Below are 23,141 nucleotides of genomic sequence, written 5' to 3'. Positions count from 1 at the left end.
AATAATAGATTGGATCGTGTTGATTTCATTCATTGAAGAAAAGAGGGAGGAACGTTGAGGGAAGTGTCAACTTATTAAAATTACACCATCCGTGATGGATCAAGATGACTTATTTACATCAGTTGGATCAACTAAGCTTTTTGTTTATTAGCTCCGTTAAAAATCTGATATTTGGACCCCTGGAATTTTGATTAAGACCATAAAATGCAGAGTGCTTTTTCTTCCATTTACGTACAATTAAAAGGACTCAGATCCCCTGGAGTTCATTTAAAACTTTGAAATATCTCAGCATTAAGCTTTGAAAGCAAGTCTCCCCTCCTTTCCACACCCCCTCCACATACCCCAGAACAGAAGCTGTACCCAAAGGTAGTTCTCTCCAGGAAAGAGGGTGAAGGAATTTAAATTCTGAGGATCAGAAGGATGCAAGGGAAGATAAGGCTTAAGCAATAAAGTGATTAAATTGCCTTTTGATTTTAATTATTTTAAAATTTCTGAAGCTTGAAGCTGGACATATTTTTTGGTACAAAGCTCAAGTTGTAATGCTCAGACCGCTCTCCTGAATTCCAGACCTGGATATCTTTCTATTGGGGAGCTCTATGTGAACGGTCCCCAGGAAGCTTGCGTGCCTCAGAGGAATTTAAACTCAACATGTTCAAAACTGAACTCACCATAGTTTTGTAAGATTTCTTTTTTTTTTTCCCCGAAAAGCTAAGTCAGTGAAAGGTAGTAACATCAAGGCGATCAGAACACTTCAGTCGTTCCTTGACTTTTCCATTCCCTCCCTCCCTCCCTCCCTCCCTCCCTCCCTCCCTCCCTCCCTCCCTCCCTCCCTCCCTTCCTCCCTCCCTCCCTTCCTCCCTTCCTCCCTCCCTTCCTTCCTTCCTTCTTCATTCTCCACATCCAGTAAGTTATCAAGGTCAGGCTCCAGTTTTCCTAGCACATGGTCAGCTTTCCTAGTTTATCCAAACCAGGATCAACCCCTGTCCTCAATCCCCACCCTTAGAGTCCTTGTCATATGAAGTGTCCATGAGTAAGGTATAGAGTCTACATTGTGTGTGTGTGTGGGGGGGTTGGGGATGTGGGTGGACCCATACATATATTTTGTGTCCCTTACTCATGAGAAGAGATGTCACTGTCTGAAGATTACTAGGTCTCCTATAGATCCGCTCTGCTGTTTCCATGAGCTTCTCTGGGGAAGAAAGTGAGGTGATCTTTAAGGTTACTAAGAAAAAGAGCAAAAGGCCCTTAGAGGCTTTTATAATTCTTCTAGGCTATGCAGAGTTTGAGACATTAAGTGCTTTATATACACGGTCATATATTAAAATATTGTATTTGGCTTCTTATGTTTAATTGATTATTATTATTAACAGTAATATTTGCTGTAGCCTCACCAGAGTAGCCAGACTTTTTGAGGTCTGGGCGCTTCCTGCTCCAAAGAAAGTAAAAATGGCCTTTTGGGATTTCTGAGAGAGAGTAGTGTTCTATATAGTATATGGGAAAATCAGGCAGACACCTAATCCACGTGTCTTTCTGCTAAGATGGTGTGAAGTATTGGTCCATTGAGCAAATTGGTTGAATGTTGAGAGACAGAGAGGGAGGGAGGGAGGAGAGATATTTCTGTGCTTTGAGGTTTGGAGGGAAAAGTTGCCCTTCACAAACAGGTGGAATTCCTGAGACTGGAATATGGGAGACAGGAGGGGTGGAACCTTGTGAAATTTTGAGAATTGGTTCTTGAATCACTGAAGCACCCCTGAAGTGATAGAATTTAGAAAGTGATAGATGGTGTGATGTGGAACTCACCGGAGGAACAGAAAGCAGCTGTCTTCTCATCATGCCTCGGGCCTGAGCAGGGGCCAAAGGCTCCAGTGACTGACATGAAAGAGCAGGGGTGGGAGTGGGGAGAAGGGCTTCGCTTAACTGCACGGTGCAAACCTCAGTGTTCTCATCTGATCAATAGTGGGGAGCAGGACCTGAAAATGAATTGATAATGGCTTTAACTATGATGATTGGCAGCTGGAATTCAGTTTTGATTTGATTGAAATAATTGAAAATAATAAAGAAATGTGAAGTATCTGGCATTCTGAATGCTGTGGACGAATTCATGCTTATTATACACAAATTCATAGTGATCAATAGTTCAGCTGAGGTCTGTCTAGAAAAATAAATGACTCATTTGAAGTGTTGATGGGATATTTGATAACATGAGCTCTTGAGATTGTGGTAGCACTAATAATGTTTTAGGGCCTGAGGAATAGTGAGAATTCAAGCTTTTGATGCTGGAAAACAATTAACCCTGGGTATCGTCCAGGAATCATACTGAATTTTTTCCAATTTTACTTCATTTCTGAACCTCCGTAAATGAGTATCCTCAATGCAGATGAATTGGTTTTCCTACTTGACGGTCATGGCTGAAAATTCCAAGTACTATTTCTTAAGATACCTCTTTGCAGAGTGAGTTAATAGAATAGAAAATCAATGACTTGCTTGCTCATCTTGGAAATGAGGTAATCTTTGCAGTTCAATTACACAAATATATATTGAGTGCCTACTCTGTGTATTCAAGAGACTAGGCAGTAGGATCTAATGCAAAGAGGATGAGATAGGAATTTACTGGAAATGCTAGTACCTGGGTTTGTAATCTGAGCCCAAATAATTACTAGATGAGTGTCTATCAGAAGGTCATTTAACTTTATCTTCTACATTGATGTTGTTAAAACAGCGATGTCGGGCTTCCCTGGTGGCGCAGTGGTTGAGAGTCCGCCTGCCGATGCAGGGGACACGGGTTCGTGCCCCGGTCTGGGAAGATCCCACATGCCGCGGAGCGGCTGGGCCCGTGGGCCATGGCCGCTGAGCCTGCGCGTCCGGAGCCTGTGCTCCGCAACGGGACAGGCCACAACAGTGAGAGGCCCGCGTACCGCAAAAAACAAAACAAAACAGTGATATCTGTCTCACAATGTTAGGATAATTTTCAACATGTAATTTTGCTTCTTATTTGTTCAGTCTATAAAATGAGGCAAAATTATCACCCCTAGTAGTTCCTCTAAATTCTGTGATTCTCACAAAAAGAAAATACTTTGGAAATTCAACAAAGGGGTATTTCTTAGAGCTGTTTATTCAGGAGATGTACGTCTGTTCAGTAAAAGTGTGTTTAAGCTTAACTCATTGCATATGGGATCTATGATGATAATCTAAAGAAAATAAATAATGGTTATAAATGGAGATATTGACAAGTAAATAATTCGTTTAAAATCATTAAAAAGATCACAAAGACATAATTGAGCCAGTTATATTGTACCCCCCACAAGGTTAAGGATCTCATTTGTTTACATGTTTTTAAGATAGTGAGCATTTGATCAGTTGTATTAAATTAAGTGAACCCTCAATTTTCAGCTCATTGTTTGGAACCAGTAATTCTCAAACATTGCCTTCAGTGTGATTCAGCGTCGCCTGGAATGGCTCATTAACATGCAAATGCCCATCAGAGCATTTGATTCAGCAGGTCTGATAATTTGCATCTGTAACAGGTTCCCAGGTGATGCTGTTCTCGCTGCTCTGAGGAGTACACCTGAGAACCAGTTCTTCTGAAACACCAGTTCATCCACTGGTGAGATAGGGAGGAATTACCTGGAAAGACTGTATTTATTGAAACATCTTTATTGGAGTATAATTACTTTACAATGGTGTGTTAGTTTCTGCTTTATAACAAAGTGAATCAGTTATACATATAGATATGTCCCCATATCTCTTCCCTCTTGCGTCTCCCTCCCTCCCTATCCCACCCCTCTAGGTGGTCACAGAGCACCAAGCTGATCTCCCTGTGCTATGCGGCTGCTTCCCACTAGCTGTTTTTTTTACGTTAGGTAGTGTATATATGTCCATGCCACTGTCTCACTTTGTCCCAGCTTACGCTTCCCCCTCCCCGTGTCCTCAAGTCCATTCTCTAGTAGGTCTGTGTCTTTATTCCCACCTTGCCCCTAGGTTCTTCATGACCATTTTTTTTTTTTTTTGTAGATTCCATATATATGTGTTAGCATACGGTAATTGTTTTTCTCTTTCTGACTTACTTCACTCTGTATGACAGACTTTAGGTCCATCCACCTCACTACAAATAACTCAATTTCATTTCTTTTTCTGGCTGAGTAATATTCCATTGTATATATGTGCCACATCTTCTTTATCCAGTCATCTGTCGATGGACACTTAGGTTGCTTCCATGTCCTGGCTATTGTACCTAAAGCTGCAATAAATATTGTGGTATATGACTGTTTTTGAATTATGGTTTTCTCAGGGTATATGCCCAGTAGTGGGATTGCTGGGTTGTATGGTAGTTTTATTTTTAGTTCTTTAAGGAACCTCCATACTGTTCTCCACAGTGGCTGTATCAATTTACATTCCCACTAACAGTGCAAGAGGGTTCCCTTTTCTCCACACCCTCTCCAGCATTTATTGTTTGTAGATTTTTTTGATGATGGCTATTCTGACCAGTGTGAGAAGATATCTCATTGTAGTTTTGATTTGCATTTCTCTAATGATTAGTGATGTTGAGCATTCTTTCATGTGTTTGTTGGCACCCTATATCTTCTTTGGAGAAATGTCTATTTAGGTCTTCTGCCCATTTTTGGATTGGGTTGTTTGTTTTTTTGATATTGAGCTGCATGAGCTGCTTGTAAATTTTGGAGATTAATCCTTTGTCAGTTGCTTCATTTGCAAATATTTTCTCCCATTCTGAGGGCTGTCTTTTCATCTTGTTTATGGTTTCCTTTGCTGTGCAAAAGCTTTGAAGTTTCATTAGGTCCCATTTGTTTATTTTTGTTTTTACTTCCATTTCTCTAGGAGGTGGGTCAAAAAGGATCTTGCTGTGATTTATGTCATAGAGGGTTCTCCCTATATTTTCCTCTAAGAGTTTGATAGTGTCTGGCCTTACATTTAGGTCTTTAATCCATTTTGAGTTTATTTTTGTGTATGGTGTTAGGGAGTGTTCTAATTTCATTCTTTTACATGTAGCTGTCCAGTTTGGAAAGACTTTAAAACAGATTAGGCCTTAACCTCAGATTCTGTTTCTATGAGTCTTGACTGGGACCAAGGCATCTATGTATTTAAAAAATTCCCAGGACATATTAATAATCCAGTTTTGGAAACTCCTTCTCGATATAGAGCTAAAGGCTTGTTGGGTTTTTAAGATGTACTTGAGCTTTTCTTAGGTTTGAAATTTCAGAATAAATCTAGCAATAAAAAATAATAAGACAGCATTCTGACACAAAGGGAGAGAGCAATAGAGTTAGTTCTTATTTAGGGAAATACTGGTTTATTTGATTTTGATTAAATTGAAGACAACATGGCATTTATATGGAATATAAATTCCCTTCCAAAGGACGATGACATTGCTTTGGGTTTCATGTCCTTAAAAGCATTTGGAAGCCAGATTTCACATATATACAGTGATATACATGGCACTGTGTAATAACTGACATGATTCTGCTCTCTATCTCTTTAAAACTTATTGAACAGGGCTTCCCTGGTGGCACAGTGGTTGAGAGACCGCCTGCCGATGCAGGGGACATGGGTTCATGCCCCGGTCTGGGAAGATCTCACATGCCGCGGCGCGGCTAGGCCCATGAGCCATGGCTACTGAGCCTGCATGTCCAGAGCCTGTGCTCCGCAGCAGGAGAGGCCACAACAGTGAGAGGTCCATGTACCGCAACAAAAAAACAAAAACAAAAAACAAAAAAAATCATATTAAACAAAATTGTTACAGAAGGTATTTGGTTGATTCTAAATTTATCAGTTATCTGCTGGAAGACTTAAACAGACATTTCTCCAAAGAAGATATACAGATCGCCAACAAACACATGAAAGGATGCTCAACATCACTAATCATTAGAGAAATGCAAATCAAAACTACAATGAGGTATCACCTACACCAGTCAGAATGGCCATCATCAAAAAAATATACAAAGAATAAATGCTGGAGAAAAGGGAACCCTTTTGCACTGTTGGTGGGAATGTAAATTGATACAGTCACTATGGAGAACAGTATGGAGGTTCCTTAAAAAATTAAAAATAGAATTATTACCATATGAACCAGCAATCCCACTACTGGGCATACACCCTGAGAAAACCATAATTCAAAAGGAGTCATGTACCACAGTGTTCATTGCAGCTCTATTTACAATAGCCAGGATATGGAAGCAAGCTAAGTGTCCATCGATAGATGAATGGATAAAGAAGATGTGGCACATATATACAATGGAATATTACTCAGCCAGAAAAAGAAATTGAGTTATTTGTAGTGAGGTGGATGGACCTAGTGTCTCATACAGAGTGAAGTAAGTCAGAAAGAGAAAAACAAATACTGTATGCTAACACATATATATGAAATCTTAAAAAAAAAAAATGTTCTGATGAACCTAGGGGCAGGACAGGAATGAAGACGCAGACGTAGAGAATGGACTTGAGCACATGGGGAGGGGGAAGGATAAGCTGGGACGAAGTGAGACAGTGGCATGGACATATATACACTACCTAACGTAAAAAAAAACAGCTAGTGGGAAGCAGCTGCATGGCACAGGGAGATCAGCTCGGTGCTTTGTGACCACCTAGAGGGGTGGGATAGGGAGGGTGGGAGGGAGATACAAGGGGGAAGAGATATGGGGATGTATGTATATGTATGGCTGATTCACTTTGTTATAAAGCAGAAACTAACACACCATTGTCGAGCAATTATACTCCAATAAAGATGTTAAAAAGAAAAAAAAAAGTTATCTGCTGAACAGTCATCCAAGACCTGAGAGATGAGGCAGGTGCAGTCACATAACAGCATTCTGATGATTAATTGTACTCAGTTACCTGCTAAAGAGTGCCACACTTAATCATTTTTCATGGCCCTTTAAACCTTCACTGTTTCTACTTCTCCATATCAAATGTCTCATCTACATGCAAAGGTGATTTTGTTTCATGACCAATAGTTTCATAAACTCTGCATGGCAACCTCAAGCATCAAACTTTATCTTCTATAGGATATCTTTGGACAATAAACATTCTCAACCAGGATGTAGCTGCTAGCTTGGCAGATAACGGAAGAAAAAATCTAAGCTGACTGTTCTGTAACTATTTCAGTTATGTAATACAGAAATGAGTAAATGTTTATTTTGGTCGATAAAGCAAGCAGGTGTGGCTTGAAGATAGGATGGGGTGAGCTAAGTTAAGTAAAAGTGGTAATTTTACAAAATTACTTTCCTGACCACCATGAAAATTTATCCTGCATATTTGAGATTAAAGGTTTTTCACAGAGGACTAATCCAGGGAAATTTATTTTCCAAATAAAGTGTATATACTTTCTAGTTTTATTTTTCATTTCACACATTCAGGCAGGATGAAACTTAAAATGATGTTTGAAATTTCTTTAGATCTTCTTTTACAGTCCATCTTAAAAAAAAAAAAGAAATCTGGCCTTGCTAGGAATGGAATCTTTATAGTGCTAAGGACCAAATTTACCATGTATTTGCCATGAATGTACTTGAACCATGTGAAAACACTGAAAAATAGGATTTATGAAGCATTAGAAGACCATGCCTGGAAATAGTTATTCAATAAATGTTTGCTTCATTTCTATATAAAATAATTGGGCTAAATTTGGAATTAAACACCCCTAGCAAAGGGTCACACACATCAGTACACACATCAGTAAATCATGTATTTATGGGCCACAGGCACAGTGAATGCTGAGGCAATAGAGAGATATAAAGGTAAAATCCTTGCCTTTAAAGAGTTTAGCTTCTAGAAAGTAAGACAGGTGTGCAAAAGGGCAGTCATAATGGGACCAGTTATATGACAAAATGCCATATGACAGATTGACTAGGAGTCAGTGAAGGCTTCATGGAGACATAATTATCAAGTTAAAAGATGTGGGAATGTTCAGTGCAGCCAAGATGAGTGAGGGAATTATGTACCAGAGAAATTCCTGAGAGAATATGGTGCATTTGGGTAACAACAACTTAGTCTTTATGAAGGTCAATGGTTGGGGGTAAGTTGGATGGTGGGGAGAGAAAGATCAGATCACCTGTACATTAAATATAGGTGCATTTGTGTTTATCTCTTAAAACCTGGGTAATCTTAGATTCACATGGTAGAAAGTCATTTGCCAAGCTTTTGCTGGCCATTCCCAGTATCATGGTTTTCTTTGCAGATGTAGTCAGAATGCACACACGTGTAAATGCTGCCACGTCACGTGTGACAGAGCAACCACTAGGTGGCAGAACTGTACCAATTCTGTGGCCAAGGCCAGCTAGCTGATCCCTTGACACCTTCGTCCTGGTCTTTGTTCAAAGCCAGGTTGGCTCCACACTGACTCTAGGAGTCTAGGTTTGTCTGGAAGCTTTGCTGAAGATTGCACAGCAAATTTTAAGGAGCTTTTGTCACTGCAGACAACCTGCAGCTACCAGCCCTGCTCTTTTCTCCTCCCGGGGGACATCCGTTGTCAGATGAATGCAGCCTGGAAATATATCTTAAATTATTTCTTTGGTTTAAAAACATAATCAAGACCCATATATTATCAACAGTCACACACCATATTTCACATATAATTAGCTCATAACTAAACTTAGCAGTGTGCAAAAATAAAATGTCAATCTAATTTCTGTTCTGTAAAATTTTCCTGCTGCCAACATAGAATAAATCCATCACCATATGGCCCATCAGTTCAGCAGAAAACATGGGGTCTAATGGTATTTTGTTAGCAAACTCTTGTAATTGATTTATTTTTCTAGGCTACCAGCTGGGTTGTTGTTGTGTGTTTCTGGTTAGATCATCAATAGATATACTTAACTGCTTCTTTGCTGTTATTGTGGTTCCTATTTTGAAGAACATATAATCAGAGTTCAAGAATTCTACAGCGTAGATTTTCCAGTTTAGAATGGGAGAATGTCGATAACAGGTTGATAATATTAAACATTTCAGTGTTTCTCTTCAATATAATGTAAACGTTGTCTAAATTTAGGCTCTGTTTAGGCAACAGTCATGGATGATCTGTTTGGACTGTTTTTTAGTTAATGGTACATTGATTAACTTAACTTACTCATTAAATCCATTAATCAAACTGTTAGTTTGGTTAATGATTCCATGAGCATGTTCCTTTGATGATACAGTCATGATCTTAGCCTGATTTTCTATTAACAGATTAATGTGGAGGTCATTAATACCCTGAAGCGGTAATTAATATCCTGCTGCTCCAGGTAATACTCAAAATAGTCTTATAGCGAAGATTCAAACTTTGTATAGGCCTTTCCAGCATAGGAAGGGGATTAAGGGAATGTGAGTTTACTTTGCATGGGTGTACAAGCATACAGGTATGAGACTTTCAAATATTTTTCTTTAGGTGGGACATATGTTAATATTTGAAATACAGCTTTTTCTTTAACCATAAATTCTGTAAAAACCCTTCTCTAATTAGACTTTTATGGATGGAGAGATTTTAGAGTCTCTCCAAAGTCAGTTAATTTGTAGTAACCATTTGAAACAAGCACACACATGCATGCACACACCCCATCCATTTTAAGTACAATAGTCCCAATATCTTTATGACCAACCAGCCATTCATAATACAGACTTTCAAATTACATACATTACTGAAAATAACTAGAATGCAGCACTGAAATATAAAACTGGTTATGTTAAAACATGATTTATTCTGCTCTCTTGCCTACTGTATTTCTCAGGGAATCATTATGTCTTGCTAGAAATACATCATTATACAAAGCTTCGATATCTCAACAGAGAATAACGTAAGGTGAAATTGTAGGGCTATAGGTCAGCGTGGTCTCCTATCATAATCTTTTTCTTCTTTCTTTTCCTCCTTCTATTCCTTTCCCTTCCCTTTCTTTTTTTATTCATTTTTTTGCTTTCTATAATCAAGAAAAAAAAATTGAACTGGAACGGAAAATGTGTATCCCAAGTTTTTTCCCCTCTTACCCAAAATAGATATAGTGCGCTGAAAGCTTTATAAATTATTAACAAGCAAACTAGGTATTTAAAACTTATTTTAATAAATGCTGTGTGAAACACAAATCTTCTAAGGCCATAAAATAATACAACTTTGTGAATTCAGAGTCTCTACAGGCTGGAATTTTAAAGCAGATATTCCTTACTTATTTTTATATTACAGCTGCATAGTACTCCACTCTGAGGACAAATTATAGTTCATTCAACCAGTTCCCATTGTTGTATGAAGATTCTCGTACATAAGCTTCTTAAAAATTTTGGCCAGCGTACCTCTGGGGCTGATCCCTAGAAGGAGAATTGCTGGGTCAAAGTGTCAATGTGTTACCAAACCATGTTCCTTTGCTGGACATGAAGCAAGCCAGACTCTGAGATGCCGAGGTTTGCAGCAGGCAATGGTTTATCCACAGGGCAGCCAAATGAGGAAACAGGAGAACAGATCTGCCTCCCCCAAGGCAAGGGGCTTAGGATATTTCGGGAATAAAGCTGAGCCATAGGGAGCCTGGAAAAAGTAACTGGAGATAAGAATAAGGTGAGGTAATCATCCTTCTGTGCAGGCATGACTAAGCTACAGGCTTCTTCCTGGGACGTGTGCTCAGAAAATGATGGTGTGAGCCTGTTCTTAGGGTGGAGTTTTGGCCTCTGATGTCAAAAGTTCACTGAGTGGACATTTATGCATGCCCAGTTGGAGGACCTGTGGTCCTAACCAGTCTTAACCTGCTTGACCTGGAACTGGACAACTTGGGCAAAAACATCTTATTGTTTAGGCTACATGACGTTTGGAGGACACAAGTTTTTTGTAAAAACAAAGCGAGCTTGATCAGTGAAGGCGGGTGACAGTTTATTATATATTAATGGCAAACTGATGACTACCCTTGGTTTCAAACGCTTACATAATTTTGCCAGGTGTTGCCTCATCAAATTCTTTATCATATGGGTTCTCCTACTTTGCATCCCTACTAGCAATACCTGAGAATGATTATTTTACCCAACCTTGCCAACAAAGTATAATGTCAAAAGTTTTGATATTTTCCAATCTGTAAGTGAGAAATGGAAACTCAATTTATTTTTTTTTATTAATTTATTTTTGGCTTCATTGGGTCTTTGTTGCTGCACACGGGCTTTCTCTAGTTCTGGCGAGTGGGGGCTACTCTTCATTGCAGTGCGCAGGCTTCTCATGGTGGTGGCTTCTCTTGTTGTGCAGCATGTACGTGGCTTCCGTAGTTGTGGCACACGGGCTTCAGTAGTTGTGGCTCACAGGCTCAGTAGTTGTGGCTCACGGGCTCTAGAGCACAGGCTCAGTAGTTGTGGCGCACGGGCTTAGTTGCTTCGCGGCATGTGGGATCTTTGGGGACCAGGGCTCGAACCCGTGTCTCCTGCATTGGCAGGCGGATTCTCAACCACTGTGCCACCAGGGAAGCCCTCTCAATTTAGTTTTAATTTGCATTCAGTTAGGATGAATCAGGTTGAGTATCTTCTCATCTTGTTAAGAGAGATTTATATTTCCTTATCTGTGAACTATACATTGTTACACCTAATTTTTCTTTATTTTTAGAAGTGTGTACATTTTAATGACTTTAGTACTTTGTCTATAAGTTGGACATACATTATTATTATGTAATTATGGGGTTTTATTTCATATGCCACTACGGTGGACTTTTTTTTGGCTATGAAACATACTTTTATTTTTACATAATCTATTTTTCAAATTTAAGTCATTTTCTTTTGTGTATCTGGATTTGAGTCCTTGGGGAAGTATTCCCATGGCTAAAGTATAGAAGAATTTACCGATGTTTTTGTCTAATGTTTATATAGTTGCCTTTTTTCACTATTCAAATTTCTGATCTCTGAGGAATTTATCCTTCTGAATGGTATAAGGAATGGATCTTCATTACTTCATGACTATAAAAGCATTAATTACATCATGGTATACTAAATTTACATACAAACTTGGATCTATTTGATTGTAATCAAATAAAAATTGTAAGTTATTTATAGTGTACAAAGTAATGATTTAATATATGTATTCATGTAAAAGGATTCCCCATCAAGTTAATTGACATATACGTCACCTCATGTATTCCCTCCCTTTTTTTTCTGTGAGATCATTGAAGTTCTACCCTCTTAATTCTCTTTGAATAGTCTGTTTATTCACGTGCTAATACTCTACAGTTTTAATTATGGTGGCTTCATAATATTTATTAATAACTGGTGGAGCTATTCCTCTATGATTGTTTTAATGGGGGGTTATCTCAGGAAGATACATACTTGAACTTTCAGTATTTTTAACCCCTGTTATGTATTTTTAACTCCAAATCCTAGCTACTCTTAACACACAATGAAAGTCTTAAATGTAAATGTCTATAGTTCAAGGTGTTAAGCTCTAGTGGTTTCTTTTAGCTTTCATGAACTTGTATGTTGGAAGAAATAAGTTAGTTTTAATGGTTCTCTCCTATAGGCTTTTTCATCTATTGGGAAATCGTTTATGGCATGGAGAGTCAGAAGACCTGGATTTCAGAATTGGGTCGTTAATTAAAAATAGAGGTAGAATAAATAAGTTCTAGGGACATAATATACAACATGATGTACTTATGGAACACTTCTCTGTTTATATATGTGAGTAAATCCTAAGAATTCTCAACAGAAGGAAAAGATTTTTTTTCTATTTAATTTTGTATCTATATGAGATCATAGATGTCCACTAAACTTCTTGTGGTAATCATTTCATGATGAATATGAATGAAATCTTTATGCTGTATATCACACTTACACGGTGGTGTATGTCCATTGTATCTCAGTAAGACTGAAAGATGAAAAGGGACAAGAAAGTAGAGGGAGAACTTAGTGAAAGAAGCCGTTTAACTTCCTTTGCCTTCCTCCTCTTATCTATAAAAAAGAGATTTTGTAGAGGGAGTGCATGCATCATTTAGGAATAAGTTCAGTGGCATGGAAAATTCAATGTAATCAAATACGGTGTTTTGTTTGTTTTTTTGCATAACAAAAAGTTCAGGATTAGAAAATAAAGTGTTGACCTGGTAGCTCCAGGAAGCCATCAGGGCTCACTTTTTGCTCCATCAACTTGAGAGTCGTTCTTATGCTTTTGTTCTTAGCCTTTAACCTGTGGTTGCAAGATGCCTTCTCTGACTCGCTTCTGTGTCTCTACTTAAAGGAATGAAGAAGGGGAAGACCAAGCATAAATATCATATCCAAAGTGCATCAGCCTTTATTAACATTTTTTCATAAGCTCTGCTCAGCCATTTCTGCTTAGATCTAATTGACCAAAACTGTGCCCTGTGGCCATTCCTCATTCCAAAGGAGGCTGGAGAATTAAGTGGGATTATTGTATTTATTAATGTGTTGGATTTGCAGCTGAGAGCAGTGCTCTACCAAGAAAAATTATGATTCTGTTAATAGAGAAGAAAGAAAAATATAAATTTGCCACAGTGGATTATAAAGGCCCTTCTATAAATATCACAGTAGAAATAAACAAAGAAAATATTTACCTCTTTTCCTCTCCCCCCAATATTTCTTTACTCATTTATAAAAAGGTCTTTCCTATAAATAACTCAATTTTTCAATGCATTGAACTTGTAAACTGTTCAAATAACTTACATGTTATAAGCATTTTTCAATGTTAGAAGTATGAGAAGACAGTCAAAGGAACGGGGACAGGAAGAATGCTGTGCACACGAGGGAAAGAGAAATGGAGAAAAGCAAGCAATATTCAAATGTCAGATCAATAGAACAGGCTCCCTTTGTTTTCTAGTCCTAAGTATTGCTGAGTTTGCTATTTTAAACAAGAACCAGATTATGAAAATAATTGTTCAAAGGCATATGAAAAACTGCTTTTGAATTGCTCCAAAATCTACAAGTTACCCACCTATTTGTTAACTTCAGTGAAGTATAGTCTATATATAGTAAACTGCCCCGTTTTAAGTGTGCGGTTGGATGAGTTTTGACAGATTATACGCCTGTATAATAACTACCCCACTAAGAGTACAGATCAAGTCTGTTATCCCCCAGAGATGCCTTATTTCCCTATGTAACCCGCCTCTCCAACCCAGGAAACTACTGCTCTGATTTCTGTCGCTACAGATTAGTTTGTGTTTTCTAGAATTTCATACGAAAGGGCTAAACATCACATATTCTATTGTATTTGGCTTCTTTAACCCAGCTTAGTGATTTGGAGATGGATCCATGATGTTGTTGTATCAGGGGTTCAGTCATTTTATATTGCTTAGTAGTATTCTACTGTACACACACACACACACACACACACACACACACACACACACGCCACAGTTTGTTTTATCCATTCATGCATTAATGGACATTTGGATTACTTTCAGTTTTGAGCTGTCATGATTAAGTTGCTATGAACGTTCATGTACAGATCTTTGTGTGGATGTGTTTTTTCATTCTTAGGTAAATGTACATGTGATTGTTGGGTCATATGGTAATTGGACACAGCAGTTTCTGATGCTGCCAAATTCTTTTCTAAAGTAGCAGGTCAAATTTACGTTTTCTCCACCAATGTATGAGGTACTACAATCTCAGCAGTGCATAGTACGGCCAGTCCTTTTAAATGTTAGCTACCTCAGGTTTAAGGGAATGCTCTGAGTTACAAAAGCAGCAAACGCACAGTTCCCTTTTGCAGATCTGTCTTGCAAGGGTAGATTCCTCTGGTCTCTGCCTAGCGTCCCATTAAGCTTCATGAGCTCTTCCTCATGCACGAGTAAGTTCACCGTCAGCCAGGGATTCGGGCAGGGTTTATACTGAGATTTTGGACCGCGTTCCTTCAGTTCTCTTGCTGCCATGATTTCTTCAAATTTCCAGCTGTTCTTCCAGCCCTGAACTCTGTTCCCTGGCATCCTGAGTTGCTGAGGCTGAGGTTTTCCATACCTCCTGTAGCTGTGGTGGTTGAGGAGACCCCTTTTGTCCTTGTCTTTGTATAAGAGCTTGAACCTTTAACATCTACCCACTGCTCTCTGAACCCATGCTCATTTTCCTCCCTCACAGTTGCAGTTTATAATCTCTTCTCTAGCTAATGTCAATCAAAAAAAATTTTTTTGCTAGTGCCTTTAGACATTGGGTACACATTCCCAGAAAAGTCTCCATAATTAGGTTTGAAAGCAATGTCCAGAACCGTCATAACTGATAATGAGTGTAACTGAAATAAAGGATTTATCAAAAAATCTAACCCAAGTTCTGGGGGCCATGCAGTTTAAAATGAAAGCACAAAAGAAGAGTTTCTTTACTTTCTTGGGTCAAGGATGGTCCAAAGAACAAGTTAAAATGTAGCGAAAGTTTAACAGTGGTCCTCCTCTGTTCCCTTTCTGCTTTCTTCTTCTCTCTGTACGCGTGGATGCCGTTTTGTCACGCCATATTCTCAATGAACCCATGTTGAGGTCTGACTTGCCTCCTTGAGTTTTTCTCACTTCCACCCTGCTTTGATGAGAACTCCAGTTCTCCAATGCAGTTCCTCTCTGCTAAATGTAAAAGAGGTGTTTCTTCACGTTCCCAGAGGCATTTTCATTTTTAGAAGTAGACATTTAATATCTTAAGTTTTTAATAGAGAACATTTGGTGACATAGCAGAATATAGTAAATTGTTCAGTTCACATGGGAGAATGTATTGGGGGCAGAGGGCAAACATGTAGGCATGGGAATCTTGTAGGAATGGGGATCTTTACTAATGGTTAGCAATTCTGGAATGTTTCTGATTTTTTTTTTTTTTTTTTTTTGTCTCTTCTTACCTCTTTTCATCTTTAAATCTAGAGATTTCTTAAAAGCTTCACGTATTTGGTTGTCTGTTTGGCTGGTTGATTTCAAGTAGCCACTGATGGCAGCGACTGGGGATTCACAGGTGGGGGATGGCAGGTAGCAGTAGTATTGAAAGACTTTTTTGCTAATAGGTGAACTTGTCTCTGAAACTTTCCTATATTCTGTTCTGCTTCTTTTCTCTACTTCCCATTCCTCTCTCTCCAGGCCCTCAGTGGATGAATTGCTCCTCACTGAAAATAAGAGTTTTATCAACTATACTTCTATTTGATCATGTCTCAACATTTCTGGAGAATGGGTCTCTTTCCAAGTTTAGTTTGGTCCTTCAAAATTTGACTCTCACCAGTGCCTCATGCAGTTAAAGCAATTTAAAACAGAGCTGTATGCTCAACCATAATCTTTCTTTGTCTATAATCGTTCCTAACTTTTGCCTTAATCATGTTTGCTTTTCAGACAGCTTCTAGGTTATTGTCTTTCATCATTGCAACTCGCTGTTGCTAATCTGTTGAGCAATTTTTTATGAAGTCTGATTTTCTTCTTTAAGGTCTCATGGCACGTCACCCTCTTTGGTTCTGAGAAGCCACTCTGAGTTCTCATCCTGCCTGCAGTGCTCCGGCCGTCTCTTTTCTCAAGTCCCCTCTATATGCAGTGGGTGAATTCTACCTGCTTTGAGCATTTACCTGTTTTGTCCTATGCGGATTGAATGCCGTCCCAAACACGTGCTCTGCTACTAGCCTCACATGAATCCTGTTTTTTCATAGCCTGCAGAATATGATGACAATGAATCCCTTCTTGCCACATATGATGCAACACATTAATACCATGTTTCAGAAGTACTAAGTGAATTACAAATATATTTCACATATAATCACAGAGTGCTTTAGGCACTCTTTTATACACTTCATTTGCATCACTCATTTAATCATATGAGTAATTAGGTAGATACTGTAAGTATTTCCTTCTTATGCAATAAAAACCTAAGCAAGGAAAGCAAAGTGAGTTAATGGATTCCACAAAGCTACGAGTTAAGAGAAGGAGATTCAAGGGCACTGTACTTTGGCTTGGAAACTTGACCCTGACCTCTTACACTGTTTGGTATATGTGAAACTAATTGCTCTAGACAGCTGCCCAGTGGGATGCTGGTATTAACACCATTTGTAGTTGAGGAAGTGGCTACCAAGTGAGGTTAATTTATTACTCCTTGTTGCCTGACTAAAGCGGTTCAAATGGCCCTAGAATGTGAGGCGTCAGTTCCTTCGGAAAAGCCTGTTACTGCCAAGAGTTCATGTTGCTTCTCTCTCTCTAGATATCCTACAGGAGACAAGAGAGCCAATAACAATATCAAACTGAGGTTATCTCGTTTTAAGCCTCGGAAGCAACAGCATTTGAAGGGTACGGAAAGAAAATTAGAAACATGACAAATGCATTGATTAAGAACTGAATCAAATTCCCTCCGCAAACACTGTTCTCCCAAATGTTAGAGCAACTGCTTCAAAGCCTGCCAGTAACAATCACTAAAAAAAAAAATATACTGTGTAGCACAATGCCTAGCTAGTTGTCTTTTGGGACTAAATATATATGACTGTTTGAGAGCCATGATCTGATGAATGAATCAAGCGGAGCATTCAGCCCCAATGCCACTCGACCAGAAAAGTGATGCTTACCCCAGAAAGTTTACCTTAGGAAATCCTTCACTAATTAAGGATGTTTTCTCCTGTGTAAATACGTGCACTCCTTGGAGGGAAAGCATTTTAAGTCTCGCTCATTATTCAGCCTCTGGTGGAGCTAGTTAATGCAGTCCAATTGCTGGCCAGTTGAAAGTCTGGATAAGGAGGTGGAGGGAGAGACTGTGCCCTGTGCTGAAAAGACATAGATTTTAAGGTCAGATAAAACAGGACCTGAATCCAGATCTCTCCCTTAGATGCTGGGTAACAGTGAACAAATTATGAGACCCCAGCTTCCTTATCTGTGAAATGGTTATGATGACAGAGCCAGGAACTTGCAATTGTGTAAGATAGCATACATAACACACCTAGTTTATAATATCTACTAAAATGTTAGTTCCATTTTCTCCTAACGCTTCTCTGGAAGATGTGTTGTAGAGGGTAAGCAGTTAGGTCGCTTCTGATTCCAGAGGGCTGGGCTGCGGGGAAAGGAGGAAGAAGAAGGACAAATAAAACAGGAGAGCTTTGGAAGGAGGTTATAGTTACCAAAGGAAAAAATTAAACTATTTTGAGCTTCCGTTCGTGATTGGATCTGATTTATTCTCTCTGTGTCTGTCTCTGTGTCTTTCTGTCTCTGTGTCTCCGTCTATCTGTTCTCCCATCTCTCTTTCCTTTGTACAACTCTCTATTTAAAAATATTACATTATAGGTAGGATCCCCATAAATAATTCTCAAAACTTCAAACTCTTAGTTGCTACGTTGGTAATACTTTGCTATTATAGAGATACAAGCTAAATGCCATTCATGAAGTTACATTTTCAAGACTGGTTAGTTTAAACACAATACTGGATTTTGGAAGGAAAGAAAAACTCTGTGTTTGTGGGGGGCAGAAAGTATCTACTTTAAGTAGCAAAAGGTTAGGTAAAATTTGTTGGCATTTTGCTTCAAGTTCTGGAAATGGGTGAAGGCTATACATACTGTAATTGTATTGTAACTTTTATTTGCAGTGAAATTCTTGCATCCATCACCTTTTAAAACAGACCTGCATGTTGTAGAGAACAAAACAAATGAAAAGGCCGAAAGCATCCCTAGCACTTCCTTCACTGCTTGGCGTTAGAGAAAGGAAAGAGAGGAGAGAAAAGTTAGCACATGACTACGTGAAATGTTCTTTTGAATCTCACCACCCACTGTATTTTATACTCACCCCTTCCAGTTTTTCTTGTTTATTCCTCCCTCTTCCATAAATAAGGTTACTCAGTCAAATTAAGGTCACAGTTCCGCCAGGGGCTATTACTATCAACAGGGAACAGAGACTTAAGCTATGTGACAAAGTGAGAGAGTGGCATGGACATATATACACTACCAAACGTAAAATCAATAACTAGTGGGAAGCAGCCTCATAGCACAGGGAGATCAGCTCGGTGCTTTCAGACCACCTAGAGGGGTGGGATAGGGAGGGTGGGAGGGAGGGAGACGCAAGAGGGAAGAGATATGGGGATATATGTATATGTATGGCTGATTCACTTTGTTATAAAGCAGAAACTAACACAACATTGTAAAGCAATTATACTCCAATAAAGATGTGAAAAAAAAAAAAAAAGAAAATAATACCAACCCACAGATGAGTACTGAGGTGATGGGAAGGTTTTGGGATCAGGACCTTCTGTGAAATTGCCTTCACAAAGGAAGTAATCATTTCCACCTGTGTGCTTTGTAACTGGTTCTACAACAGTTGACTAACCACTGCTTCCATTTCAGCTTTTCCTTCTCTCTTTGATTCTTTCATTTTCCTTTCTCCTAGGAAGCTGAGCAATTTTGTAGGAGACCCAGGTCTTCCCAGAGGCTTTCCTGAAGGTAAAACTTCTGATTATATTTGGGAGTTTAAATGTTAAGTTGACATAAGTCATATCCATCCTACATGATATTCTTTCATTTTTGACCTTACTGTATTTATGACTGTTGTCATATATTTGACAGATATTTCTGCTACTGTTTCACTGAAACTGAAGAAAGCCACTAAGGTAAGTTCTAGAGAGAAACCCTGCAGTGCAGATTCAGAGACACGTACTTGACCAGCTCCCGAGGAGATCAAGGTAAGTTTTCATCAATTACTAGTGTCTTCATTTCCTTATGTACTGTTCCAGGTCAGGGTTGGTATTGAAGATGCTCCCCCCAGTGATTCTGGTCTAAAGTTTTAAGAGAACGTGAAGTGTTGGAGAAGATAACCTCTCAAATGGTCCCCACCCCTAACCCACATCCCCAAATACATAGCAACAGCAGACATTGTGTGCCTTGTCCCCAGAGAGATGGGTCAACTCAAAGACATTAAAGATTAAACATAGAAGGAATGTTTTACTGTGGTGATAATGTGATAAATTTCTGTACTTTTTTCTTTCTTTTGATTGTTAAGACAAAATTTTTTTTTGTAGGGGGGTAGATAAAATAAGGTTTTTCAATTCAGTTGAAAAGCATGTTTCTAACTGAAACATGGTAGTTAGGTGAAAGTAGCCAGCTGTTTTCATTCATTCAGGAATGACGTGAGCATCTTCTGTGTGGCCAACCTTGTTCTGGGGCTGGGATGCAGGGATGAGTAAAGCAGATGTCTACATCCTATTCGCTGACATTATTGGGGGAGAGAAACAGAAAGTAACCAAGTTGACAAGTACACGCAGATGATAGCATTTCAGATAAGGAAAATTTTTTAAAAACTAAAGAAAGTAAAGGATGAAGTAACCTCTCTCTACTACTTTAAACTGGGTGGTTACAAAAGGCTTCTCTGAGAAGGCAAATACAGAAGGCATAACTAGAAAGTATCACCAAGAATTGTGTTTAACTCTACAAAATACAATGCGATATTCTGATAACTTATGTAAGTTTTATAAGTAGTTGTTTTGAATTGATCTTGATACAGGAAGATGACATTTTTTTGCCTGTTTTCAATGAATAATTTAGGCATTTGCCTCCCATCTCTAGAATTCATAAGTAGCTGTTATATGCAGTGTTCTTTGGTTTTCTTCCACTCAGTCTTTACACTCTGCTCAATCCCAAGTAGAAATTGTTGGAGAATATTGCTTTGGGTGCCAGTGTATTAGCCTTCCAGGGAGTGTGTCTGTTTGTCATGATTGTGCTTTAATAGGGTAGAAAAATATAAAAGCAAGTTAGAGGTTTAGAACTTAGTTTTTTTCTGTAACATGGTCACGTAGCTTCTGCATCTGGGATGATTTTCTGACTTTTAGTACTTCTTTTCTTATACCAGGTGATCACTTTTTTTTCACCATTGTATACTCTCCATTATTTTTCTTGAGTAAGTGTCTAAAAAAGACTCTGATATTGAACATGCTCTACTTAGTTGACCTGACCATTAAAATGCTCATCTTAAACTAGCTATCTGGTCTCTACCCCCATTATTTATTGCAAAAACTAGATAATAATTTTCACAAAAGATAAAAGGCATTGTGTGATGGCTTGGCTGAAGATATTAACAAAAATCATTTAGCACGGTGTTGTGACTAAGTGATAAAAGATAATGAACTGGAACTTTCCCATTCAAGTTAAATTCCTCTGAGACTTATTAGTATCAGTTGTAATGGTGTATTTTTTTTGATGTGGGCCCTTACCCACCATCCTAGATGGAGCTGATGCATTTCACACAGGCTGCCAGAGAGCTGTGTGTAAGTGTTTCCTCTCTCTGCCAACTAGCAATTGGTCAAACGGCTCCCGCAAGCCTAAGGCTGTTCCGTCTGTTTCTGGGGCCGAGTAACAAGAATAAATTAAAGTGATGTAGCACGAGTAAAGGAAAAATCAGACTTGTAAAGGGCTATGAAAACTAGAAGTTAAAACATCAGAAGTGCCTTTTTGCAATGTTTGAAGTGTCTCAACGTTAATCAGAGCATAAAAAGAGATGTTGTACTTTTTTCCCCCTAATGGCAGATACATGTATGTTTTTCTCATATAAATCAGTGACTAAAAGGGAAAAGAAAATGCTACAAGAATGTTGTGAGACACCTGACTGTGGAAATCTTTTGAACATTCGTGTGGATTTTTGATGTTGTACACACATCCCCGTGTAGTTTTTAATGACAGTATATGCAGAAGTGTTTTAAGAGCAATTGACTATGCAGCTATCCACATAAATTTTTATTACATCTCTAAGAATAAGTCCAAACTGTAGAATAAGTCCAAACTGTGTAGAGAAATTCAATACAATAAAATATCTCAAAGACATTATAACACCAAACCTAGGTACTTGTAACAAAGCGTGCTCCAATCTGAAAGTCCAAGGTCAGAGGTGTTTTGCTAACACAGAGTTTTAAATATTTCTTAGCCAAAAGGAACCTGTAGAATCTCTAGACACTTGGTTTAAGGAAAGATAGTTTTAATTAGAAACAATTCTGAGCTCTTAGAAATAATATTCCCCCAAAGCAGTATATTATAGCTAGCATTTAATTTTATTTTTCTGTGTTTGTACATAGATCCATAATTTATACCTATAGAATAATTTTTGCTAAGTTGACCATGTGCTTTATAAGCAATGTCTAACTAATCTTCAACACATCTATACATACTGGGATTGGGATCCTGGTTTGTTAGGTCAGCTTAGCAAAGGGAAAATGAATTTCAAAGGAAGTAGGTGATTCCAGTAAGGAAAGCTCATTCTACACCCCCAAATATGGCTGTTTTTCAGCAAAAAATAACAATTTAAACAAATGATGTTGCCTCGTGGTACCTCTCTCTGATTCTGTTTCTTTCAAGGATTTATTGTGGCTCTTTGTTGCTTTGTATATACATCTGCATGGTTTATACCTTGTCCAGCTCTGCACGTCATTCAAATATGGCTTCCTATATCATTCTGACTTTTAAAGACAGACAATTCATTTTATGTTGTCAAGTGATTTTGTCAAGGATTCTTGGTAAAATCATATTAAAAATACTGTTTTGAAAACAGGTTGGAACGTGGTAAATCCAATTCTGCTCCATCACTCTGAGAACAATCTGATCATTTGGTCTTGGTTTTCTTAGGAAATCAATGGATGTGGTTTACAAAAGGTCAACTGTGACCTTTCATCTACCATCCCACCAATACCTTCAGATCTGTAGGCTGTTTCTACTTAGTAGTACTGCTCTTGCTTTAACCTGGACGTGACTAAACATAAAGTTCCCTCCTGTATTCCTCCTCTTCTTCTACAGGCAAAGCAATATCTGTTTCTCAGCAAGTCCATTGTTAGCTAACATTCCACTGTCTGAGACCCACACTCCCTTAAAAAGAATTGCCTTTGACTCTAATTTCCCTCTAGCAGCTCTGACTAATGTGTCTCCAAACTCCGATATCCTAAACTGAGGAAATTTCTCTCCCGCTAAGGTATCCCCTCTAGCCCTTGAACCACGTCTCTCTGTCCTGAAGGCTCTACACTTTGTTAGGAGAATTGTTTGCACTTTGTGTTTCCAAGTCTCACCTTCCATTTACTTTTTAACCTCCTGCAAACTAGCTTCTGTACCAGGTAATAGCTAACTCCAATAGAACATTTTTCATTTGTACCCAATTGGATTTCTTTACTGAATACTTTTATTTAATCCTTCCTTTTAAAGACCCTCACTTCGTCTGTTTTCATGACCTATTAGCCTTTGGTTGTATTTGTATCCCTCTGTCTATATATTTTTCTTATATGATATGCATGCATTGGATAGGGTCCACGAGGACTCATTT

The 23,141-nt window shown here is 38.5% G+C and overlaps 1 long non-coding RNA gene across 2 annotated transcripts in view; it reads left to right on the top strand.

Annotated features, from left to right (window-relative positions):
* The window catches only part of LOC137228943 (uncharacterized), a 172,512-nt gene that overhangs the window by 7,675 nt on the left and 141,696 nt on the right, over positions 1-23,141 (top strand). For both annotated transcript variants that reach the window (XR_010945427.1, XR_010945428.1), the window contains exons 2-3: positions 19,239-19,291; positions 19,415-19,458. This is a non-coding gene — a long non-coding RNA (uncharacterized lncRNA). The remainder of the gene's footprint in view (positions 1-19,238; positions 19,292-19,414; positions 19,459-23,141) is intronic.

The sequence above is a fragment of the Pseudorca crassidens genome, chromosome 8 (genome assembly GCF_039906515.1).
Source record: "Pseudorca crassidens isolate mPseCra1 chromosome 8, mPseCra1.hap1, whole genome shotgun sequence".
Classification (NCBI taxonomy): Eukaryota; Metazoa; Chordata; class Mammalia; order Artiodactyla; family Delphinidae; genus Pseudorca; species Pseudorca crassidens.
This window is presented reverse-complemented; position numbering and strand designations above follow the sequence as displayed.